The sequence below is a fragment of the Canis aureus genome, chromosome 35 (assembly GCF_053574225.1).
Source record: "Canis aureus isolate CA01 chromosome 35, VMU_Caureus_v.1.0, whole genome shotgun sequence".
NCBI lineage: Eukaryota > Metazoa > Chordata > Mammalia > Carnivora > Canidae > Canis > Canis aureus.
Window position 1 is genome coordinate 11,660,677 of NC_135645.1, and position 27,214 is coordinate 11,687,890.

At 38.3% G+C, this 27,214-nt stretch overlaps 1 protein-coding gene and 1 long non-coding RNA gene across 2 annotated transcripts in view; one reads left to right on the forward strand and one right to left on the reverse strand.

The window, feature by feature from the left end:
- The window catches only part of GAP43 (growth associated protein 43), a 101,794-nt gene that overhangs the window by 67,682 nt on the left and 6,898 nt on the right, over nt 1-27,214 (reverse strand). The gene's annotated exons all lie outside the window — the stretch shown is intronic.
- Nucleotides 1-27,214, forward strand: part of LOC144305020 (uncharacterized) — a 60,865-nt gene that overhangs the window by 531 nt on the left and 33,120 nt on the right. The window contains exon 2 of the long non-coding RNA XR_013372046.1: nt 271-432. This is a non-coding gene — a long non-coding RNA (uncharacterized LOC144305020). The remainder of the gene's footprint in view (nt 1-270; nt 433-27,214) is intronic.

Genomic DNA, 27,214 nt, shown 5'->3' on the forward strand with positions numbered 1-27,214 from the left:
AATTATTTTTTTTGCATGATTTTTTTAAAAAGTCTGGGGGTGCCCTAAGGATGGGGGGGCTCCTGAATCTGAAGTCGTATGCAATGTAGTTTGCTTATAGAATTATTTTTCTGTCCAATGTCCACAGCGTTACCCGAATGTGAGAGGTGTGTTCATCCCCCTGGTCTGCGTCCTTGTAGGAAAGGAAAGGAAAAGGAGAACACACACCTAACAGGCCAAGGATCCCAGGGCCGAGGACTTTTGTAACCCCTCTTCTTTTCGGTTAAGCAGATCAATGCCCGTCACCCTCACCAGGATAAATATTTCGAAGGAAAAAGGCCAAAAAGGCTAGTAAGTTCTGCTGGAAGGAAGACTGAAGTCTTAGCTCTGAAAGACGCAGAAGTGGGGTTGGAGAAGTTCAGGAGGCCCTGCCCCCCACCTGTGGGCGCGGAGGTGAGTGCAGGAAAAGAATTACTGGCCCATGTCTGTGGTTCTGTCCGGGCGGACATTGAGGCAAGTCACCAAAGGAGCAAGTCTGTGCCTCACTACGGAAGAGTTTTAATATTCTGGGGCCACTCTTGTGCTTGGTTAACTCCCCACCCCAACTGTAAGTTCACTGGGGGCAAGGACTCTGGCCATGTCAACCTCAGTTCTAGCAGAGTTGATAGGACATAGTGGGCACTCAATATTTGTGGAGCAAATAATTGAATTGCCACAATAATGCCACATAATCCACCCCCCACCCCCCCTCCAAACTGACCAGGACCCTAGAGGCCTCGGATCAATTTTGCCATCTGGTGGTAAATATAGGTAATTGACAAAATCTCTTACCCAGTGTTCCTTTCTTGAGTCTGGGGTGGGGAAACAGAGGCCCAGTAAGTTTTTCTCCTTAGACCTAAGCAACTCAAGTCTCCTACATTGCACGTCATCACATGCTCACATAAGCTACTCATCTCCTCTTTAATCCTCTTTTTCTCTGTTTTCTCTCTGCCCTGACTTTAACCCCCTTTCCCCCCGGTGTATTTCCTCTTTTGCCCAGACAGCATTGAAAATTTCCTTTTGAGCACCCTTCTTTTTCATTCCTCAAGAAAATCTCATTATCGGGGTGCCTAGGTGGCTCAGTTGGTTAAGCTTCTGACAGCTCAGGTCAGTATCTCTGGGTTGTGAGGTCAAGCCCAGTGTGTAGGCTCGGTTCTGGGCTTGAAGCCTGCCTAAGATTCTCTCCCTGCCCCCCACCCCACACCTCTACCCCTCACTCCCTCTCTTAAAAAAAAAAAAAAAAGAGAGAGAGAATGCCATTATGACCCAAAGTTGCCTAATAAACAAGAATCTTGCTATAGTTTTCATTCCCACTACTGTTAAAGGGGGTAGCAAAACACCTTACCAAAAAAGGGAAGTTGGTGTATGGTTCTTTTTCTTTTCTTTTTTTTTCAAGTGAAATTAGATAACAATGTGGAGGCCAAGAAAAATTAAGGCCATCCCACCTAAAGTTTAGCATTAGCACAAGTACAGCCATCTTAGGACCCTGTGAATAAGAGCTGAACTTTACCCGGAAAAAACTGCAGAATGTCCTCAATGTCCTTGGCAGGGAATCCCATATCAGAAAGACAACAGAGCTCAGAATTGCCCTGGGCAGAGAATCCCATATCAGAAAGACAACAGAGCCCACACCCATGGTAGAAATTCCCATATTAGAATGAGAACAGATCTCAATGCCCTTGAAAGCCCCATATCAGAGTGTAAACAGAACCTGAGAAATTCCTCCAACCCTTCTGAAAATCCCCTAGACCAGCCTATAAAAAACCCAGCTGTAACCCACTTTGGGGTCCAAGTCCCTGCTCCACTGTGTGGGGTATACTTGGACCCAAGCTCGAGCTTGCTAATAAACCCTCGTGTGCTTGCATCGGTGTCGGCTCCTTGGTGGTTTCTCGGATTCACAATCTTGGGCACAACAATCAAGAACTGGTTCTATTACCTTCCCAAACCCAGTAACATTGTTTTCTCCTGTGCTTCCATTACAAATGTACAGAATTGGAGCTACATTTGGCTTAACCTGAATTTTATAGACAGGTCCAGAAATCTTAAGACTATTTTATGTTTTATGTTATTTCCATGGAGAAAGCTTTTTAAAAGTTTCAGGTTTAACATTGTGTTTTTGAAATATAATCCATTTGTAACTAGGAAGTTGCTTGCTTTTCTAAGAAGCTGTTTTCTAAAAGGCTGTTACACTAAGACACTAGCACTGCTACTTTCTGGGAGATTGGGAGAGACAGATAATGTTTCCTTTTTTTTTTTTTCAAGATTATATTTGAGAGAGAGCATGCAGGTGAGCCAGGAGGGGAAGGGAGGGAGAGAAGAATCTGACTCAGACTCCCTGCTGAGTGCAGATTACCTGCGGTTGGGCAGGGTGGGGTGTGCATACCAGGCTCTGTCCTGCACCAGCAGATCATAACTTGAGTGGAAACCAAGAATCGGACACTCAACTGACAGCCACCCGGGCACCCTGATAATATTTCCGTTATTACAAAGTTGAGGTTTAGGGTAAATTAAATGATTTTGCTCCCCCAAAATCTCAGATTAGCAGAAAAAGTGCTCTTTCATCAAGATTAGGAGTTCCCAAAACTCAGCATACATATTTACCATCAGGACTGCTTGTAAATCAGATGCATGGCCCCACCTCCTATGGTGCTCACTGAGGGAGTTTGGTGTAAAGCTAGCTGGAGAGCACCTGAAATGCATTTTAATAAGTACCTGTGTGGGCCCAGTTTGAAAATAGCCTCCTTGGTTTTACTGAATATGTCTGTATTAAACAACAGTAAGAATTTTCTATTCCTGCCCCCATTCCCTACTGATTTTAGAGACAAATGGCACTAACCAGCACATAGGACCAAGAATTCCTATTCTAAATTCCAGTATGTGCAGACACACTGAACACAGACATGAAGCCTAGAAGAGGTCATCAAACCATGTCATTTCACCTCCGGGGGAACTGAGGCCTGCAGGTCAGTCAGTGGAGGTCAGTAACAGTGCTGGGGCTAGCCCTTATCACCTCCTGTGGTTTTGTTTGAGTCCCCAAGGCCACAGAGAATGAGAAGGCTGAATTTGGAACCAAGTAGATAACTGAATTAGATCATTAGTGTCAAAAGGCATGCTTTGGCCTAAGGCAATGGTGAGTCTCTTTACAATCCTATTCTGGGCCTGAACCAGACTAGCATACTAGATTGTTCCTCTGTTACGTTTCAATCATAGAACCATGGTTTGGTGCTGCTGGATAGTTTGTATGGAATCATGAATGCAGAAAAGCATAGCTTGAAAAAAGAAGATTATGCTTCTGCCCCAGAAGCAAAATTCCCAAGTCAGGCATAATGTCATTGCGTATTACAGTTTGTAATGTAAATGCAAATTAACTAAAAATGTTTTAGCACATTTACTAAGTTATAGGATACATATTGATTTTCTGCAAAGTACATGTGAAGGTACAGATAGCCTGGGTCCAGGAGAAATCGCATCCTTTAGGCACACACTGAATCACTGTATAACATTCAACATACTGAATTTGACACAGTTTAAGAGGAGGAGGATTTATATAGAAAGAAGATAGTAAAGCTTATAGTGATATCCATATCTGCGATAACAGACCTGTTCAAGAAACTATTCCAAAACAATAAGCTTAACTTGTTTGGTTAGTATTTTGTTTTAATCTTCAGGGGTCTCACTGATTTCCATGTATTTATATAAATAGACCATCCTCAGGGAAAGCCAGTTTTCTTTTTTTTTGGAAAGCCAGTTTTCAATACAGTAAATTCACTAGTAGAAAACATTTCATAAAATTCTTCTTGTTGTATCCAAGGTAACATAGGCTTTTAAAATAAGGAATTATTGAATTCTAGTTTTCAGGGGAGGATCTCAGCACCCCCAGTCCTTGCCAATCCCTGCAGTCATGAGTTTAGGAATATTCTGGTGTTCACGTGTCAAAAGTATGATTACCTTGATGCAATCTGGTCTCACTGAAACCTGGTTTTTATATCTTAAATGCACAGAGGTTTCCTAATACCACTTTCTAGTCAATATACATTTCTTGCCTGAAAACCTTAGAATCAAAGGTTTGTTATTACTTACTCTGGATATGGAAATTTGTTCAATAGCACTAGGAATTTTTAAACACACCAATCTGAATTATTTTTTGGGTGCCCCTGGACTTCCCTGCTAGATGCCCCACTGAACTTTCATACTTTTAAATGCAGGCACATTCCATTTTAGACACTAAAGAGACCTCCATACAGAATGTTACAGCTGCACTGCACTGTGTACATTTCTGGAAAGTGGACTTGGTATTATTTTCCCCCAAGAAACTACCAATTTACACATCTGTTCTTTGCAGCAATGGATATAATTACTACCATGCTGTTTGTAGACACATGACCCTTTGAAGGGGCACTGGTTAAACATCTGTAAACAGGGATAAACATCATATTGTGTCTTTTTCTCAAGCAATTTGAGTAATTTTTGCTGGAGGAAAAAAAAAGAAGAAAAACACACAACATCTTTGTCCAGTCAGTGTTCAGCAGTATCTGCCTTTCTGAGAGTGTGACGGTGTGAGATTGCTTTGCCCCCAGGAAGGCAGATTTTGCTGAAGTACTCTTTTGACTCAGGAACACAGTGTTCAAATAAAATAGGGCTTTTAAAAAAAGACTGTGAGAGAGGTGTGCTGAAGTAGTATTGGGTTTTCTCACCATTTCCTCAGATCATCCTGGGCAGAGCTGAGCTCTTCAATAAAGAGGGAGTTTGTATTTCCTAAGTCTCTTTCTCCAGAGAAGAACTTTTAAGATAAACTTGTATAATTTGCTATTTTATTCTATGTAGGTGGCTGAGTGGACAAGTATGTGATTTGCTTACAGTCATACTAAAAATTAATATAACAGTCAGTATTTTAATCACTTGGTACTTTTCTCTGAGCTCCAATTCTATTTTATACAGATAGTGGCCAACTGAAAAATTAAAGTGAAAACAATGGAAAACTTGAAATACAGGCTATTTTACAACAGAGCAGAAAACTTAAAACCAGTAAGAGACACCTGAGCTGAGTGTTCCAGCCTTAACAATAGCAGAATTATCATAGAAGCAATGCATAAGTCCTTATATACAGTAGATTTGGGATAGAAGGAGAAGTGGACAGGAGAGAGAGAAATATTTCCTTCCTACTATTGTTACATATATTTTTTGGAAACACTCTTTAGGTGTAATTTTTTCAATTCACATGTTAAGTACCTGAAAAGTGAGGAGTGAATCTACTTTTTCATAAAAAAAATCCATTAAACACAAATAACATTTAAAATTTAAAATGTTGTTTTTAATATAACAGCAATATTTTCATTTGCATCGAATTACCCAAACTCTAGGACTGGTACTAAGTTGAGGCTTCAGAGATAAGACCCGAGGTTGCATATCTATAAACAAGGAATTTTAATTAGATGGTCAAATCTTTTCCAGCTCATTAATACTAAGAATCTATAAACCTACTCCTGAGAGAAATAGGAGTCTAAGGTAGAGGTTACTCTTGGTAAACTGATGGCACAAAACACAAAGTAAGAGCAGAAACTATTTCTCAAACCTTCCTTAGCTGCCTTTGACATTGAAAAAACTATCCTATAATTTGGTCGAGAAAAAAAATAAGAAATTGCAGATCCCCTGATGTCTGCATTTTTTCAAATGAGGTGTAGGAGTCCAGTCTCCAATTTTTAGTTCAGCCTGACCTCTCATTTGGCTGTGTGCTTCACCTAACTCTAGCCTCTTCAGCTTGCCTCATAAATGTTTTGACCTGTAGCTTCCCTCTATCAGAGTTATGAATAGCAGGACACCTTTAGTGTGAACATGTACAAAATTATACAGAATCCACTGTTTGGGGTGCCTGGGTGAGCAGGCGGTTAGTTGGTTAAGCAACTGACTTGATTTCAGCTCATATCGTGATCTCTGAGTCATGAGATCAAGTCCCACATGAGGCTCCACAATCAGCAGCAGAGTCCACTTGAGATTTTCTCTCCCTCTCTCTCTGGCCTTCCCTACTTCCCCCGTGCACACATGCTCTCTCTCTCTCTCTCTCAAAATAAATTCATAAAAGTCTTAAAAAAAAAAGAATCCATTTTTAATAATGTTACAGAAATTCTCTTACAAGTAAACTTACTAGCTGCCATTTTTGTCTCAAGATGGTGGTCTAAACCACAATTAAATCTTCCTATCTACTATTTTTTATCAAAATCTGTTAATCTTTCAAAAGTGACAACAATGAAAGAGGTATATAGGAATATTGGCAACTTAGTTGAAACATCTTAACAATAAATTTATTGAACTCTAGATTAGAATCAGGAACGTAGAGATATAGAAAATGCAATTGTTGCCCTCAAACTATTTAGCATTTAGGTAAACAGGCGATAAAATGGTAACAAGAAATAAAATGAAAGAATTAAATAAGTAACAAAGTAGCATACACTCAGAATTAAATGGGTGGTACAGTTAGTATGTGGTTTAAAATTCAGATGAGAAAATCATCACTGAGGCTGGAAGAAATAACAGAAAGGGAGGCATTCAAAGGGGAAGACAGGTTTTGGAGAAAGATGGTAAATTCAGTTTCAATCATAAAGGTTTGGAAGAGGAATTCAACTAAAGATAGCCAGTAAGAAGCATTTTAATACAGGAAGCAAAGTTGAGAGTCCTTTATAAAAAAGTGATCGCTGAAGCTAGGAAGATGAATGAGATTTCTAACGAATGAGTTTGGTTAGAAAAACTAAGATCTTGTTATGGGGGATATCTTAAATAGAACACAGGAAGAGAAAGTTGATCCAGTAAAAGCCAGCCTCGATAAGCATTGAGAAGAACCAATGATCCAAGAGAAGAGAGAGTCCCAAGAAGGTGTCTGGAAAAGTCTAATGCTGTGAAAATGTTAAGTGAAAACTGAGAAAAGGTCTTTGGAAATGGAAATGCTGAGGTCACTAAAGACCTCAGACAACAATTTTAGAACAGGGGAGGAGGTTGGGAAGGATCAATTACATGTGTTTAAGAGAAGCATGGGACAGATAAAAATGGAGGAAATTACTATACTGTTTTAAGTATATTGGTATATCATTTGAAGGAAAGAGAAAGTAAAACCTCCCATTTCTGCGTTGGTAAATAAAATGGAATGCAGTGTAAGGAAAGAAAAATATAGAATTTACTCGTAAAATGAGTTTAGGATATGTTTACTCTTGATAATAGGGTCCAGTTCAGAGGTCTGAAATTCAGTGTTGATGCTCTCACCCTAGGTGATAGTAAATTTTTTTCTACCAAACAAAAACCACAATCAGCCAACCAACCAAATGAAAAGATTAATAAGATAATCTTCAAACACTAAGCCTAACTTTTCAAACAAAATAAAATAATAGCTCGTGTGTGTGTGTGTGTGTGTGTGTGTGTGTATGTGTGTGTGTGAGAGAGAGAGAAAAGAGAGAAAGAGAGAGACAGAGAGACAGAGAGACAGAGAGAGAGAGACTAAGACTTCACTCAGCAGGAAACTAATAATGCTACAACTCCCAGAACTCCAGCAATGAATCCCAGGCTCCTCCTGTTGTGGGCCTCCTGGCGTATGGTTTCCAAATAATTAAAGGTATCCTCATGTGACAGAATTGAATTTGACTTTCTTCCACACACTTTTTCTTTCCCCCTTACTCCTTATGAGGAGTAAGACAAGATTAAGAAGCACTGACTTAAATATATAATAATTTATCAAAGTTACGCTACAGAGAGGGGGCAAGGTTACCAAGCAAATGTCAGTTGATCTACTGTGCAGCTTTGAAAACTGTAGGGACCAAATGTCTGAAGCTTCTAATGCTGACCCTCTAGAACAGAACAGGCACAGAACTAGAAAGATCTAATATCCCACCTCAAGTCTGGGGGGGAACTAGGCTGGGGGAAGAGGAGGGACAAAGGGCTAAAAATGGGGATGAGTGAAAAGAGAAAAATAAGAGAGCCCAGAGAGAGACAGGGACTCCCAGATGTCTACCTGAAGGAAACTCCTAATGAACTGAAAGGAAATTCAGTGGAAAAAACAAGTGGTTTACATCATCCTCTAAACTTCAGGTGTGTATGTAATTAGTATTGGGGTTTTCTTGTAGGTTATAGATACACCTTAGAGCTTTCCCAGATGTCATGGACCTAGCCAAGCGCTCTTGCCAGTGTCTGCTGGGATGAGTTTCACTCTTTCCCATGCAAATACACCTACTGAAGGAAGCACTCTGAGGGATGTGAAGATTAAAATGGCCACAGGGTGAGAGATATTGTAGCTTCTTGTTAGCTTCCTAAATTCACAATGTTTTCAAGATGGCTTCACTTCTCAGTAAGGCACTGGCTCCTGAATTCATATGCCTAAGAGTCATCTGAGGAGCTTGTAAATGAGATCTCTCCTCCAGAAAACTGCATTTTAAAAATCTTCTAGGAGATGCAAATTCAGACGATTCATAAACCACTGGGAAACATGCTGCTTAACTCACTCTTGTTGCTTAGTAAGCTCCCCTGACAGTGTTTGTTTCTAATTTTTTTGCTCTGAGCAACTGACCACAGTTCTTCATTTGGGGGAAGGAAAAAAAAAGGAAGGGGTGTGGAATTTTGACAGGATCCTCTGAGTGTACACCATCCCAATCCAACAAATCTCTCATCCTCTTTTTCCTTTTTATTCTAAAGGATATTTCTCTACAAGGAACTCTCTTGAAATTTAGAAATTTGAACCCATCTGGTCATTGATGTCATATTTGTTTCCTGCTTTTAGCCCTTTGGTCTTCCCTTCTCTTTTCCTCTCTTTGCTTTAACATAGGTCTCTCCCTAGCTCAAAAAATAGCACCCTTTTACTACAGTCTCATCTCTCTTCATTCAGTGCCAAATTTCTGTGTGCGGTCTCTGCCAATTGCCTGTATTTCTTCCACCTCAGTCCCCTCCTACGCCCCTACAATCTGGCTTTCATCTTCACCATTCTACTAAATTGCCCACTTGGAGGCTATCAATGGTCCTCCCACATGCAGTGGTCTAGTCTTCATTCTCATCCTTCTTGATCACTCTGATTTAGTCATGTTGACCATTCTATTTTGGAGCTTACTCCTTACTGGCTTCTTTGATTTTGTATGATAGTTTTTTACTAACTCATCTGTTTCTTTCTTTCTTTCTTTCTTTCTTTCTTTCTTTCTTTCTTTCTTTCTTTCTTTTTTCTTTCTTTCTCTTTTTTACTTTATTTTATTTATTTGCAAGAGAAAGAGAGAGAGAAAGTGAGTGCATGAGCAGGAGGAGAGGCAGAGAGAGAGGAAAAGGCAGGCTCCCTGCTGAACAGGGAGCCTGATGCAGGGCTCTATACCACAACCCCAGGATCATGCCTTGAGTTGAAGGTTGATGCTTAACCAACTGAGCCACCCAAGTGCACCTGTTTCTTTTCTTTTAATGAAGTATCTTCTGCCACTGAAGGGAGAGTAAGCCTTTCCCTCAGCTCTTCTTTTTCTAACTCTCCCTTAACTGAAGCCCATGGAGATGAATAAGCTTTCAATTATCCTTTGAATCACTTGCCCCTGTCTCCTCCTCTCCTCTCACTTGCCCCTGCTTAACAAGAAATTAAACATTTCTTTCTGGATACCTTATTCATACAACCCATGCTGGAAATCAAAACCATGGTCTTCCTTCACAAACCAGCTCTTAACTCTCAAGTTTATTGATTTTGCCAATAGCATTTCCACTCTACTTATCTAAGCTGGAAATCTTAACAATCATATTTTATTTCTCTACCCATCACAAGGCAAGTAAGGAGCATTGGCATGGCTTGTAGGGTTGTAGATTTGAAATGGGTAAAGAAGTTCAATGTTAGAAATTGTCTCCAAGGCCAGAGAAGACAGCAAGACTGAGAGGTCAGTAGAGGAGAATCCTCAATATCAGGCCAGGAAGAAATGCCTGATAGAATCCACATGAAGGGGTCAGAAGCAGAAAATAAGAGTGAGAAATAGAGCTAGCAATCCAAGGACTAGGAAACTGAAAATGAGGAGCAAGTAGATTTGTAGAAGCACCCAGAATAATTACCTAAAACAAGGGCTGCTTTAAAAAAAAAAAGATTTTATTTATTTATTCATGATAGACAGACAGAGAGAGAGAGAGAGAAAGAGGCAAAGAGAGAAGCAGGCTTCATGCCAGGAGCCCAACGCAGGACTCGATCCCGGGACTCCAGGATCACGCCCTGGGCCAAAGGCAGGCACTGAACCGCTGAGCCACCCAGGGATCCCCAGCTGTTTTTATGACTTCCTTTGTCATACTACCTATACCACCTGTCACCTGTGTGATGAATAGGAAGAGTCACAGACCACATGTATTGATAAAGACTTTTCTTCATGTCCCCTAACCTCTGAAATTGGTCAATTTTCCTCAAAAGGGCCACAATCAGCTTTATATTTCAATTCCACCTGCGAACATCCCAGTCCAAGGTTTCATTTCTCTACTCATATTTGAAAAAATACTAAGCTCTGAACTCACCTTCCTGCCTCAAAAAAAAATCTACCAGGCAATACTACATGCAAATATACCCTAAATACCTTTTCTGACAGGTCACTTTTTTTTTTATTTATGATAGTCACACAGAGGGAGAGAGAGAGGCAGAGACATAGGCAGAGGGAGAAGCAGGCTCCATGCACCAGGAGCCCGACGTGGGACTCGATCCCTGGTCTCCAGGATCCCCGTCCTGTCACTTCTTTAGCCAAAAGATGTAAATGGCACAAATTTCTTACCAGAACAGCTCAATTTTTTGTTGTTGTTGTTTTTTTTTTTGGTAGGTCACATCTGCACACCTATTTCCTTCCCTAATTCTTACCATCAAACACTCTTCACTTTTCTCAGGATGATCCCCTCAAAGCTCCACAATTTGCTCTGTGTCATCCTATGTAGCTGGAATACCATTTCTCTTCTCTCATCTTGACCCATCCTTAAAGTCTTTCATGTTCCTTTCCTTCTTCCAATGAGAATCTGTCATTATATTATATTCATGAGTGCCATTCCTCATTCCTCAATTTGAACTAATTTCTTAAACATCAGTCTTTTTTCCTCTCCCAAATTGTGGGGTTTACATTCTCTTTGCCATCACAATATGTCCTCATAGAATTAGGCCCACAGTAGGGGCTCAGAAAATACAAATTGGTTATTTTCCAGGAAAAAGATACTTAATATATAAAAAAATATGAGAAGGGGATTTTTAACATATAATATGGCATCATATTGCAAATGAGTCCCAGTGGGGAGGTCTCTTGTGATTAGAGTTTTTCCTGATTATATTTTCTCTACAAGAAATGGCAATCTACTTAGGGCACTACAAATATTTCTGAGGGTTTATGTTTAATCTAAAATACCTGTTGAACTTTCCCTCCTTTGTCTTGGGTTATTTCTATAGTTTTACATTTCTTCAGGATGATTTAAAGCATGTACTCAGTCTCTCTCTCTTTCCCTCTCTCTTATTATTCTCTCTCATTATACCCTTTCTGAATCTCCACCTACAGCAACCATCTCTAAGTCCTTTGACATGACCAAGGCACACTATGCAAATCTTGAACACTATAATTTTGAGGTTTTCTTCTTTGACTTTTGTCTTTGACCAAAAGGCATGGATTAACTGAGTCCTTCTTGGCTCCAATACATAGCCCAAAAAGAAAAAAAAAAAAAAAAAAAAAAAGATAAAAAAAGAAAGAATGACCTAGCACAATAGTAATTAGTTGCATAAGCAAAGCAAACCTGGGAATGACAGTTTTGGAAGTTTCCACTGTGCACATAAACAGTTGGCATGAACAGAGCTGCTTGCAGGAAAAATCTTTATAGGTCACAAATGTTGGACAGATTGGTGGACTAGGCCAGACAATCTGTTTATCTAAGGCTGACTTACCCTTGGCCCTGAGTTTCTGGACCCTGACAGTGAGGAATATTAGGAGAATCTGAAATCATGGTTTAATCTTATCAAGAGGCATAATCTAATATGCTTTGGTTTTAGTATTGTATTTTAAATTTTAAAAGTTAGTCCAATGTTTAATTTTTCTAAATTATTATTGAACCAATGTTCTGATAAATGACAATTGACTATTCCCTTAGATCCAAAGTAGAAATCTTGATAATCGTTAAAATTCCATACTTTGTGTGTATATGTATGTGTTTGTATGCCATTTTACTTTTCATTTTGTGAAACTCTTAATGCCTTAATTTTTGCCAAAATATGTTTTTCTTGAGATGTTTCTAAGCATTTTACAAATGTAAGAATTTCATTTTAATACTGTAGATTTATTCTAAAACTTAATTTTTCTATGCAAATAAACCTGAGTTAATGAGGCTTCATTCAATAAGAAGGGAAAGTGTTCTGAATACATTAAGAGGCTTGGGGATATTCCTTGTGGTAACAAAAATATTCCTTGGGTTACAGATATCCAAATTTAGTATTTTGCTCCCATCTCTGGGTGAGTATAATGGTCAGTAAGTTTGACAGGACCAAGACAAGAATACAAAGGTAAAAGAGGTCACTAAATTAACTGATCAGAGCTTTGAGGACTCTCCTTTGATCTCTGAATCTGTCTTTTTGAATGATAAGGGGTAAGCACATTTTTGGTTCGGCCTCTCTATCCTTGTAAGTGAGGTTAACCTAATTTCTCTCATTTGAAGAGTGGTATAAGTGAATAGCAACACACAAAATATTGGAGGTACTCCAGCAAAGGCTGAACGCCAACCTAATATGGATATCATGAAGAGGAATTAATGAATCCCATAGAGGGGACAACCATATCTGATTCATATTTTCAGTCTACATCTTTTAGTTTGTAGTAGGCACTCAATAAATATTTCTTCTTGGGCAGCCCAGGTGGCTCAGCAGTTTAGCGCCGCCTTCAGCCCAGGGTGTGATCCTGGAGACCCGGGATCGAGTCCCACGTTGGGCTCCCTGCATGGAGCCTGCTTCTCCCTCTGCCCATGTCTCTGCCTCTCTCTCTCTCTTTGTGTGTCTCTCATGAATAAATAAATAAAATATTATAAATAAATAAATACATACATGCATACATACATACTTCTTCATGAATAAGTGAAGGATTCATGGACAAGTTGACTTCCTAAAACCCTTCCAGCATTGAGATATTATGAAAGAGGTAAGTGACTTATTGATAAACCAAAATAATAAAAACCAGCCATGCATGTGCCTTAAAGATATCTTTTTCTGGAGAAAGATAAAAGATTAAATAATAGCTTCTTGAGGCTTCCTGCTTCAACAAGACTGTTGGATGAATCCCGGCATGCTGAAGACACCCTACACTAGCAGAGTTATCACCATATTTCTGTCTGGAGTAAAGCCTCTGATGAAAATTGGACTTTGAGAATGCCAGTGGGGGACTAGTTTTTGATTCAAGATCAGCTTATAACCACAGAACTCAGTGCCTAACATGGTGCCATTTGCCATTATATATTTTAATCTTCAATTTCTACAAAACAAATTTTTCCTTAGAATGTCTTGGGATGTCTTTAAATGGTTCATTTAAAAAAAATCTCCACTTATAAATCGCTGATGCTGTTAAAAGATATACACGGAATTCCAGCTACAACCATAATCATGTGGAGTCATGGCACACTCAGTAACCATAAAGGATTTTTCTTTTTTCTTTGTAACTTGAATCTTTTCTAGAAGATCTTGCTATTTTTATCTTGCAATGTTTTTGCCATGTTGGCTCTTTGAAGATTAACCTGGAATGCAAATAGGACATGCGATGGATGTTCTATCTTATTCAGTGTTTAGAATGCCTCATAGTGTCTGACTTATTGCTACAGGTTTGTTATCCTTTCTCAACCAGTGTTTGAGCCCCTCCCACTCTCACCCATTCATCACCCTGATAGTCCTGTCCAAAGACTATCAGGTAAAATACAATAATCAGTCAAAGCCAGATGGTGCCAGTGGCAAAAGCAAGCATTTCCCCTTACAGCACCCACAATACATAAATAACTAATACCATCACATTTGACAATTTAATGAGTATAAATTTACCACAGCAGGAAAATCCTCCCCAAATATTTAAACAATTAAAATGTAAAAGAAGAAATAAATAAGCATTTTGTAGTGGTAGGCAGGACCAAATTTCTCTTTCATTATTCTTAGGAAATCTACTATATCACATGTCTGAGACTGACAGATAGGCAGAAAGACATATACAGGATGCTACTGGTCAAAATTAAGGGGCAGAAATCAAGAAAGACATGGAGGAAGGTGGAATGTATATATTAGCTATAGCACATTTCTAGCTTATTGTAATTAGTGCATCTGAGCAGAATTTAAATTCATTCATTCATTCAAGAAGTATTTATTAAGCATCTAATAAGTGCCAAGCACTCTAAAGGGTGTCAGAAAATACCAGTGACTAAGAGTCAGGGAGTTTACATGCCACTGGGATGAGCAGATAATAAATTAATACCTTGGGTGGATACAAGGCCTAGAGAGAAAAAATGAAAAGTATAAAAGGGGCAAGAAAGGGAGTGTCAGGGTAGGTTCTGCTTTACATGGAGTGGGGACAGAAAGCATTCTTGATGAGATCCACACTTGTGAGATTCTAGCAGAGACCTAAGGAAGTCAGGAAGCAAGTCAAGAGAATAGGGGTGAACAAAGCATTTCAGGCAGAAGGAACAGCATGTGCAAAGTCCTGAGGTGAAACATAGTAGCTAGGGCCTGATTTCTTGAGGAGTGGGGTTACATCAGTCAATTCTGGGGTGCAAGCAATAGAAACTAGCAATATTGGAGCTCATGTTATTAATGGGAAAGCTAGAGAATGCGACTTGAAAAACAAGCAGGAAGCAAGCTGAACCCAGGAAATACAGACAAGTCAGGACCACTGACTGGTTAGGACATCAGTCTATGGGCACCACAGCCACCAGCCTCTGAATGCCCACACCACTGAGGACAATTCAGAATTGTCACTGCATGTTGGCATTGTTCCTTGAAGATTCAAAATGTCTGAGTCTAGATCTTGAGATGCTCACATTCTAGTTGCCTGGAAATGATGGGCTGCTTTACCTTTTAAGTATGAGGCAGGCTCAAAGTTCTATTCCTATTTTATTAGTCATATCTGTAAGATAGACTTATTTCTGAGTTCTAGACTCTAAGAATCAATATATATTAGCCCTAAAGAGCATTGAGAGTTCAGACTGTACAAAACCTAAATCAGCACATTAATAACTCATTTTTCAGTTAATCAATTACGTGTCCATTAAACCTCAGACATGTATACACATACACACGCATGTTACACACACACACACCTCCCAAAGTCCAGAAACTCGTCCTTGAAGAATTCCTACCAGATAATACTTAGGATTCATTAAATATAATACAACATCATCAAGAACATCAACTGTAACAAACAATAGCTAACATTAAGTGCTTCTATATGCCAGTATAGTTCTAAGTATTTTACATGAATTAACACATTTGTCCTCAAAAATCCTTGAGAGTTCTGGTATTTAAACCTTGATGCTTGTGAATGTTCTCTTATTCACAAAACTCACCTCCAGGCCTCCAAGGCAAGTTGGGTACTCATATCTATTGAGAAAAAAATACTAGTTTATTCTTATAATGGGGAGCTTCCCTGAGCAATAAGAAAATACAACTAAAATTAATAAAATTATCTAGGAGCACTTTTTAGAATACAGACTTTGAAATAGACACACATATAGGTCTACCACATTATACTTGAGGGTGAAGAGTGTTTCTTTTTAAAAAATTACTTCTGTGTTTCCAATATTTCACAGTTTCTGACTTAGGACATGATTCATAAATGTCTGTTGAATGAATGAATGACATCCATATAATATTTGAGGAAAATATTATCTCTCAAAATTTGTCTTGATAAAAAAGACTAATTGAAAAATAAGATGAATGAGTCAAAAGGTGGAAAAGAGAAAAATAACTTTTAGTCTTCATTTGTAGAAGAATCCTATCTATTGATGAACCACACAAATGCTGACATCACAAACTAGAATATTTAGGAATTTGTACATGTAGAAATTGAGAGCATGATCCTTTTTCATCCTTTAAAAGAAGTAGTACTGATACAGGAAGGAATTTCTGCTCAGCCTTTCCCGTGCTGAATGACCTTGATCGTACAACTCCCAACATCTGTACCCTGAAGAACTGGATGTAGATCAGTGTTTCTAAAACTCTGTTCCCTAGGCTTCCTCAGAGGAGCTTCAGAAGAAGGAGGGGGATGTTAACCAGACAGATCTCTGAGCCACTAAACTCTGTTTAGCCACAACAGCGCCTTCATCTGTTTTATATATTTGGGATTCTAATATCTGGGACAAAAAGTTTCTGGAGCTAAAGAGAAATTAAATAAACAAGCTACATGAACTGTAAAATCCCTCAATGATAATTATCATCATCAGGCATATGATGAAAAAGGATGAAAACTTTTCCCTGGGAAATTGAATAAAAAGGTAGTAGGGTAAACTGCAGACCCAAGATGTGCAAATATTGTACAGTGCCTTGTGAAATCTAAAACGAAAACTCTGGAATGACACTGAAGCAGTGTCTAGAGGAATAGGAAAGGACGACACACAAGTACACATATAAAATATTTATATATGCTCTCGTTCTCTGACTACATATATGTGTATATGTATGTTTATGCAACATATATCCATATACACAATATGGGGGAGGAGGAATCACTAGGGAGGTTACTATAACGATTGCAGTACGGAACCAGATGGGGAATGAGGAAATGTCTCAAATGATTTTATAACGGAGGTGATATTTCAACAGAATTTTTGGAGGCAGAACATGGTTTGGCAGAATGAAGGAGAAGAAAGTATTTCAGGTGGAGAAAATAGCATCACTTAGTGTTAGGAGGTAATATAAGCTTGTAGGTACAGAATGCCTCAAAGGTTTTGTTATTCTATCTTCTGGTCATCTTGTACCAACATAGGCCTAACCTGCAGACCTTCCACTGGAATCCAGGGAAACTCCCTTATTTCTACTGTGGCTGAAACTTGGTTTTATCAGAACAACCCAGATTTATTGGACATTTCTGGAGTATGACAAAATTATTGGCAACTTAAAATATATAGTGACCTGACACTGCAGCCATCTCTAGATATACATAAATTGAGCCCAGAGCCTTGAAGTGAAAATGGTTTTCTACCCTATTAGGGGTTCTGTTCAGAGAACAGTCTATGGAAAAGTCTGTGGAAAATGGAGGTAGAAATATATATGGCCAGATCAGTGGGATGGAATATGAATCCTCTTCTAGAAATGGCTCCAAGTGGTTCCACCTATGTGTGGTGGGTCTCTCAAAGTTCCATCATATCCTACCAAACCAACCTCTTCAATGTTGAATACTTGCTTCTCTCATCTACTCTCTCAGCAACCAAAACTACTCAAGCATCTTCTCCACTTCCCACATACTCACCAAAATAAAAAATGTACAACTGAGAAAAGTGACTCATTTTTTTTTCAGCTGAAGTCTGCTTCATCTTGCCTTCCTTATGTTCATCCGCTCCCTAAGCAGGCAAATTATATTCTTTTGGTCCTTCCCAAATATGATTTTAGAGTGAGCATTACCCCAACCTATAAATGAGATGCATTTCCAAAGTTTGTTTTGCAAGTTAGCAGCTTGAAACCTAGAATGTAATTTCCTGAAGAAATAAATTTGAAAGAGTGTTTAAGTTTTCCAAACCAAAAATGTATATTTAATCTCTATGTTATTTAGCTTTGGCTTGAAGGGACCTGGCTTCCTAGTGACCATGGATCCATGAATCGTTCTCCCTTCTTGATTCTCATAAGTGTTCTTAAAAAAGAGATAAATGAAATTGAAGAAAATTTCTCTGTCTCCAGAATTCTGAGGGAAAGCCTATTCCTTTTCAGCCCAATTCCCCAGAAGGAATCATATTTTTGTATTTAAGAGACATCAGTTAGATGTTGATAACTCAATGATTACCTGGCCATTTGTTTCTTCATTCCCCTGTAGGTAAATCTATTAGTACCTTTTCATTTGTTTACCAGTTTGAGGAGAAATATAACAACATCAGACAGATGGATGCTTCCATAGCACACATACAGGGACCAGGAAAAACAATTAAACAATTTTTTTTCTAACTTGAAGTTTAAAAAAGCAAAAGGAGAGGGAGACTATGTACATGTACATACTTGTATATATACAGATATATAGGTTATATCATTAACAAAGAGGAATGATATGAAACCTCACCAAGATTCTTGTGGGAGCAGTACCAGATGACACCAGTTTTAGGTACTAGGAAAGGGCTGATGTTTAGTACTAGGCTTAGGAGGCAGATTAATGGGTTAAAAAGACTATAGTAATATATTTTAAATGGCTATCTCATCCTTAGCCCAGATTGTAAGAAGTTCAGAGTGTCAAGTATGGCTATCTTTCTGTCACTGTTGAAGTATCTACAAAATGGTGCCTGTTGTTTGTTGAAGCAACCAGCTGGCACTATTTGGGTGAAATCCAAGTCTGTGGGGATATCCAAGTCTTAGCTCTGTGAGATATCTATTAGGTGCCCAATTATAAACTGTGCCAAAGTGAGCAGGTTCCATGATTGATTAGTGGGAACTGGGCAACTTTTGCCTTAGATCTAACCAAATTTTGCCATCACATACTACTCACTAGACACTGATATTTATCCATTTGTGTAGGTTCCATTTACTCAACTTTTATTTAATGGGAGCCTAGTAGAGCTATACATAGGCAATAAACAAAACATGATTACTACCTTAAAGAAGCTCTTGGTATAGTTAAAAAAAGACAGTCAAATAAATGAATATTTATAATAAAGTCTTCTGAAAGTTGTAGCAGAAGTATATATTAACACAATAATGGCAGAAAGGAGGGGATCATCATATCTGCTTGGAGGACAAAGAAGAAAACCACTTCAGCCACATTATGGAAATAAATTAGAAGTGTGTTATATAAAAACAAGAGAATGGAAGACATTCCAGGCAAAAGGAACAGTGTTTAGAAAGAGAGAAAAGATGAAACAATATGGGTTATTCCATGAAATTATACAATTGTAATGGAATGTAGGATGTGAAGAGGGGCAGATTTTGAAGTTCAAAGAGATAGGCAGGGAGGGACCAGAAATTTAACAAATAAATATATATATATATATAAAATCAGACTGAAGGCAATCCTAAAAGAAAATAAAAGAAGTGGGGTTATGTGTTAGAAAGTGACTTTCTGGACATCACTTGGATGTATTTGCCACAGAAGCCCTCTCAAAAGCCAGAGAAAGAGCATTCCTGGTAGAGAAAGTAACACATGCAAAGGCCTTGAAGAAGGAATATGTGTGATGAGTTTTAAAAACTAAAAGGCCAATAGACTTGGCAACCAAGAGTAAATTTTTATAAGCATTAGTGATAATGAATTTGATTTTGATTCTAAGTGAAATGGGAAGTTATCAAGAGTGGGTGTTTTGTTTTTTTGTGTTTTTTTAGAGAGAGAGAATATGACAGGGTGAGGTGGGGGTCAGAGGGAGAGGACAAGAGAATCTTAAGTAGGCTCCATACCTAGCATGGAGCCTGATGCAGGACTTGATCTTAAGACCCTGAGATCATGACCTGAGCCAAAACTGAGTCAGAAACTTAACTGACTGAGCCACCCAGACACTCCAAAGGCTATAAAAAGTTTTTAAATGGAAGAGTCACAGATCTGATAGACACTTTTAAAAGGACCAATCTGGCTACTCAGGAGACAACAATTGTAAGGGATTGAGGTTAAAAGAAGAGATTAGAAAGGAAAGCTATTGCATCTGTCTCCATGAGAGACTAGTGGGTTAGTAATGACAGAGGAGATGGAGAAAAGTGGACAGAGCCTAGACTTATTTTTGAGGTAGAGAGTGAGGGAAAGGAAGAATGAAAGGAGCTTTTTATTTTTAGAAACTGGAAAAAATAGTGGCATCTAATCAAAAAGAGAGATGGGAGGAATGAATCAAGATTCTGTTTCCATTTAAATGACTGCACGAGAAAGAAGAGATTTGTGAACAAGAGATGAATGACCTTTAAGGTATGTAAGGTATGTTGAGATTGGGGATCTTGTTGGCTGTCAGAAAAAGATTTCCAGGGGACAGTTAAATATAAAGTGCTAGAGCCCATGAGGTAGGTTTGGCTAGAGAGCCTGGAAGATTTGAAACTCACCAGTCCATGTAGGAATTGTGGACATGAATTAGATTACTCATGGAGCTTTTGCTTAGGAAGAACATGCAAGAATAAGGACAAAAGCCTCGGTAACATCAACTTTCAGTTAGTAGAGAAAGAGAAGCCAAGGGGAAAAAAAAAGAACATGCAACCAAAGATGCAAGAGAGAAAAAACAGCTAAAGTAGGCATTATGGAAGCCCAGAAAGTAAAGAGATCCAAGAGAGAAGACATGCTTCGTGGTTTCAGATGTCATAGCGAGGTCATGCAAGATAGCTCCAACTTGTCTTTCCCAGAGTTTACCGAGACTTCTATTTGTATTTTATACTGCCTCAGGGTCTAATGCAGAGCTATTGCAGATATCAAGATGTCAATCAACAGTATATCTTGAACCAGACACTGAACTTGATAACTTATCTTCAAAGAGTTGGTAACTAGCTGGGAGAAATCAAGTACATATAAATCCACATGGCCAATTAAGTAAGGCTCTGTCTAATGTATGCTGAAGAAATGGGACAGGGAGTATATGCTACCTAAGATCTAAGAGGGGAGAAGTCAGGGATCCCTGGGTGGCTCAGCGGTTTAGCGCCTGCTTTTGGCCCAGAGTGTGATCCTGGAGATCCGGGATCGAGTCCCAAGTCAGGCTCCCCGCATGGAGCCTGCTTCTCCCTCTGCCTGTGTCTCTGCCTCTCTCTCTCTCTCTGTCTTTCATGAATGAATGAATGAATAAATAAATAAATAAAATCTTAAAAAAAAAAAGGGGAGAAGTCACAGAGAACTGTGGTAGTTAGAAAAGTCTTCACAAGTGAGATAACTCTTGGTTCAGGACTCAGGTTGAGCAGAGCAGAAAAGGAACTTCGCAAGTAGTGGCAATAACAATGAACAAAAGTACAGGGGAACTAATACTTAAATTCATGTTAAGTCTGGCTGGGACAGGATGCCAAAGTGGAGGAGAAACTTAGCTAAAGGACATATTATTTTGTAAGTTGGAAGGCCTTAGACACAACTTAGTCTAATACTCTCGTTTTATATTCAAGGAGATGACAACCCAGACAGATTATATTTGTTTAAATTCTCAAGCCTAGTTGATGGCAGAACCAGTAAAGGCAAGAATAGGCAAGAATAGGAGAATTGGTACCAGATTCTGAGGAGCCCTTAAAACCAATAATAAATGAATAAATTGGAATTAACCCTGTAAACAAAGAAATACTACTGACATTTTGAGAAAAGGGGGAGTGAAGTGTAAGATTTACAAACAAGCAGCGTGAAAAGCCAATGCCAAAAGCAAGGAATTTTGGTGACTATCTAGCCTTTCTTACCTGGAGCTTCTCATTTGAACTCCAGAACACAAATAATGATTTCAGTGATGATTTTTCTCCATCCTAACAAGGATGGTGTGTAACTAGTACCTGTCTAGATGTACAGGAAAGAGGTGAATTCATTATGTACAATCATGGACCTTCAGGCTTGGCTGCCTTTTAGATTGCTGGTTGAAAAAAGGCTGGCAGAAGAAGTAAAGGACAGATGTGAAAGATACTGCAAGTAGAATCTGGTAACTAGTATTATGGCTCTTGTGAGGGAAGAAATAATAATAAATTATTCCCATGTTATGAGCTTGTAAACTGAAATGTGCCAGTATCTCTAAGATATCATCAAGAGTAGAGGAGTCAGGAGTTCTAATCTAGGGAGAAGATAATTAGTTAACATGAGACTTTCTGGGGTACCAACAAAGAATAAAAGGGAAAAAAAAATTTAGTATCTGGAAATCTTGGATTATGGGAAGATTAAATTTTCTATTGGTTTTCCTATGGTTCTTATAGTTTGGTTCTTCATGGGTGGGTTTTTATAATATACTCAGGTTCAGTCAGGGCACAATATTGGTAAAAACATATCTAACAAATAAATTTCAGTTTGTACAAGAGCCAATCAGTTTCCAGCATCACTAGAATGATAATGTAGAATCGAGAGGCCTGCAGAAAAACTTTAAGAATTGAAAGACAGAATCTTGTGTAAAATAAGAAAATACCTGTGATGACAAAATCGGCATTATTTTAAGCCAAGAGTTAATAGTTTCTTCCCATTTAAGTGAGGATAAACCTAAATTTGGTCCTGCATGTGCTTGAGTATGCTTAAGTATACTAATGCCCAAACTTCTTGGGTTCTTTCCTGATATGCATGTTCTTGGGCTTACTGTGGGCTTATTGCATCTTCCAGCTGACGTTCAGAAGTGAAGTCGGAGCCATCTGTGGTCATTAAAGTTCCCATGACAGTTTTTACTAGAGGGTTATGGCCCAATTCCAAACTGAGTAATTCTGTTTTATAGCTCCTCCTCCCTTTTCAATTATAATAATCTTCATTTCCTCCTCTATACTGGTTTCACCCCAGAGGTGTAAGGCATGAAGTTCAAGATGGAAGAAAGAATATGCAAGAAACTAGCTAGGTCTTCATATTTCCTATACAGCTCTCAGTATGGAGCACAAATCTGGCTGAGTTATCAAAAGCTATCACCCCAGTGTCTTTCAATCAAAGGCAATCAAAGCCATGAAGAACATTGAATTTATATTAGCATGAAAGACTTATTCAAATGAACACTAAATACCAACGTGATTTCTCCAGAGTAGCTTTCCCAGGTGAAGGGAGTAAACAAGTCCTTGAGACTCAAGGTTAAGGGAAAATTGCAAAAGGTACTCTTCAGAACAAAATATGAATAAATCAAACCCCCATGTCAGATCTGACTAAAGAAAAAGCCAGTATTTTTTAAATGAGATGATACCATGCTCTCCTTCCTTTGGAAATTTTTAGAAATACTAATACAATAAGACTTTGGAAGAAAAATCCTCCAAATGCCTAGGTAAAGATGAAATGGGGTAAATTGATGATGGATCACTTATAAAATCACGATTACTTTTCATCTCTCAAATAAAATAACATCATTTTAAAAGTGATTTAAAGAGAAAGAACTTTCAAATGCAATGTCCACCAAATCATACCCAATGCCTATTGCCCTTCCCCCTCTAGAACCCTACACATAAGATTCTAGGTAGCCAAATCGAGTTGCCCTCAAAACGTGCAACATGTACCTAGAAATTTAGCTGCAAATTAATTATTAGAAATTGAGAATTTTCTTTTTAAAGAAATGCTGCTTTGATTGGTGGGGTGGGGAGGCAAATAATGGAGACAATTGCCTCTACTGGAGTTTAGATGGAACTGTGGAAGGCATCCTTGGAATAGCTGTTAAGGATCTAGTTTGGTGATTAGGAGATTTTACTTCTCAGTTTATGCTTCAAGTGGGTAAATTGGTTTCTGAACCAAAACAGAGTGAAAAATGGACTTGCTTTTTAATAGCTCCTGCTCTAGGCCAATTCTTAGGCTAGTTGTGCTAAGGAATTCTGAAGCCCTTTAGATTTAGATTCTGAAGCAGCCAATTTTTGCTTAACCTTTGGAGATCATTTATTTATTTATTATTTTCCTCATCTAGTTCTTTTATATAGTCATTAATGGGAAGATATTAGGGTCGCTCAAATTCTCATTTAAAAATAACATTTTCTGAATAGTTATTGGAACTGGGATTATAAATAATGGATGTAAGGCTAATTACCAAAATTCTACATTTAGCACAAACTGGTGCATATGGAGACAACAGCTCAATATTTTAGAAAGTGCCAATTTGCTAAAAATAGATAAATATGATGATTATTGCTGGAATTAATTCAAGGACATTCAAAATGAGATGACTAATATCAAGGGGTAGCATTTCTCTGATACTAATCCAAGGGAGATATTTTACACCCATTATTGCCCAATCCTTTTGCAGAAATGAATCCCCAAAACTAGAAAAGAAAGACTAACCCCACATGAAATTATCGAGAATATAGGGCAGCTAGTATTCCTCTTAAACAGGTAGTACCTACCAGAGCAGATCCTGGAAGACCCTGAAAACCCAGTGCTTATCAATTCCAAGTGTGTGGAGACTTGCCCTAACCTTTCTTTTTTATGGGATTAGTTGCCTGTTGTGGTTACTGCTTCCTTTTTGAAGGAATGGATGTCAGGGATGATAACCCTACCAATTATAGGAATATACAACTAGGACAAACTGAAAGCAACCAAAAGGAAAAATTAGTGATCCACCACATTTGAGGTAAATCCCTCTTAATCTGGGTAGCTACCCTATTATACACATACACATCTATGTATGTGTGGGCTTCCAAAAACTGTGTCTAAAGAGTGCAACTTGGCTCTTCTTCCAATCAGAGATAATTGGTCTATTGGTAACTAGCTGATCTAAGAAGGACTGATTGATTCATTCATTCTCATTCTGTCTCTGTATCCTCTCTCTCTGAATGTGAACAGATGATATACACAAACACACACGCGCACACACACACACACACACACACACATATATGTCTTTCATTTAGAATTTTGAAATGTGAGATAGAGAAGCTAGGGTTATTAATAATTGAGTCTTTTAAATTCAGGGCTTCAGAAATAAAGTCTATCTATCTATCTATCTATCTATCTATCTATCTATCTATCTATGATTTCCTGCTTTTGAGGTTCCCAGATCTACTCTGGTTTCTATAAGCTTGGTTATTCCACCTCTTAATTTTGTGTGATATCTAGTTTCCCTTTGATAGACTTAAAGTTGGTTTCTGCTACTTGTACCCTATCAAAGTGCACATAAATAAAAGAGTGTGGGGGTGTGCGTGTGGAGAGAGAAAAAGACAGAGAGACTGAGAGACAGATAGAGACAGAAAGAGGTGGCTACAGGGAGGGATTAAGGGGTGATACTGACCCTTCATAAACTATAAACATAATAAATGATTGTTTCCCTTTTGATACCAGTTTATTTTGAAATTTCTAGTTAATACACCTTCCTATTAAACTCTATATAAGCCCAACATATAAAAAATTTTCCAAAATATGAATGATATTCATTTTTCTGTCTTAGACTTTTACTTCTAGGAAAAACAGAATCTTCTGGACAAACCTGACCAATTATTACACTTTAAAATATTTTCAAATGTTATCCACATATTAAGAAATCAAATTCTTTGGGTTACAAAATTCCATTGCTTATGTGAGAATTTCATAAATTTGTTTTATTAAATTGGAGACTATGTCAATCAATCAGGGACATATGAGATCTGAAATGTCCTTTGTAGAGATCCTGAGAGCATAGAAGATTATATATGGCATTAGAGTTGGGTTGGAAAAGGTTCAGGATTGCATGTCACTTCTTCTGATCAAGGTTAATTCCTGATGCATTGAGGAATCTTGAAATTGTATGAACATGGTGCTCAGGTGATAATCTTTGCACTGTGTTTTTCCCCAATCAGGCTTCATCCCCATTGTCAGTTGCTCCTAACCAGCCCCACATGCCTATTCTTCTGCCTGACTGGGCCCTCCTGTGATAGATGTGAGCACAGCATGCCTGGTAATCTTAGTGCTGAGAACCCAGTTTAGATGTGAGGTGGGGGTGGGGATGGGGGTGGGGGAGAAGCAGCCAGTTTAGCAAATGGAGAAGAGAAGAAATCTAAGTGTGAAGGAAAGACTAAAATGGAAAAAGATATAAAAAGAATAGTGGATATTTCTAAATGTGTTTGACCTGACCTTGCATGAGAATTTGAACATTGGCTTTTTAAAATTCTGTTCCTAAAATTTTTAAAGGAAATAATAAAGATATATTATGCTCTTATCTATTAGCATGGTTACTATTTACTCTGTAGAGAATAAGGGAGGAGAGGAGGGAATTATATATGTAAACACATATGTAGTATATATATATATACTATACACATACATATATACATATACACACACACACATTTTATACAGAAAGCACAGGTACTTCTTTGCTTCGAACCATGAACACTTTGGGTTTCAGTATGTGGAATTCCTCAGTTAATAATACCTTACACTTGAAAAACACATTGTTTGCAAAATATTTTTATTTTTATCACTTTATTTAAGCCTCATGCTAATTTATTAGAAAAGGCAAGTCAGGATTTGGTGTGTCCTTTTTATGTGCCTACTATATCAATGGATAAACTGAGGCTCAGGAAGATTAAGTTACTTACCCAAGGTCACAGGACAAGCAATTGGCAGACCCAGGTCTAGAACTCAGGGGAAGGGTTTATTTCACTACAAAGACATGAAACAGGACATTAAACAAAGAACATCTAAAAGAATAAGATCTGTAAATAATTAAGGATAGGAAATCTGGAGAGTCACACTCCCATACTATAACCCGAACTCACTGCCAAGTATGCCACTCTGATCTAAGCAGACAGGAAAGGGAATTGTAACTTTGACCACAACCACCCTGTGAGGAGGACCAATGGAATTGACTATGCATTTACACAAAACCTGCTCTAAATAAGTTCACAGGAATGGTGTGTTCCAAAATATCACCCCTAATGGCCCATTATTCATTATGATGATCTCTCCCTTCCTACTCCTTTTTTTTTAAAGATTTTATTTATTTGTTTATTTTAGAGAGAGAGAAAGCACATGCAAGCAGAGAGTGGGGGCAGAGGAAGCAGACTCCCTAATGAATGAGGAGCCCTACCTGGGGCTCAATCTCAGGACCCTGAGCTCATGACCTGAGCTGAAACCAAGAGTCAGAAGCTCAACTGACTGAGCCACCCAGGTGCCCCCTCTCCCTTCCTACTTTCATTCCTTCAATGAGTATTTTTTTAATTGAGAAGGTAGTATGTGCTAGACATAGCTTAAAATATTTTGTCTAAAACACCTCTTTGGAAAGTTGGAAGGAATACTCTTTTTGAAGTTCTCTTTTCATAGCCTCACACGTCAAACACTAGCATGAGCTGGTATTACTTAATCAGAAAATTCCCCCTGGACCTGAAGAAGGAGAGCAAAAGAAAAACTCAAAGAAAGAGATTGAAAGAGATTGAGAGCAATGACCAAGATATGGAATAAGGGTGTGGAGATTAGAAAATATCACCCAGCTTTCTCAGTTGAAGACAAAGTTCACCTACAAATCATTTTATCTTACTACTCTTCTCAAGGCC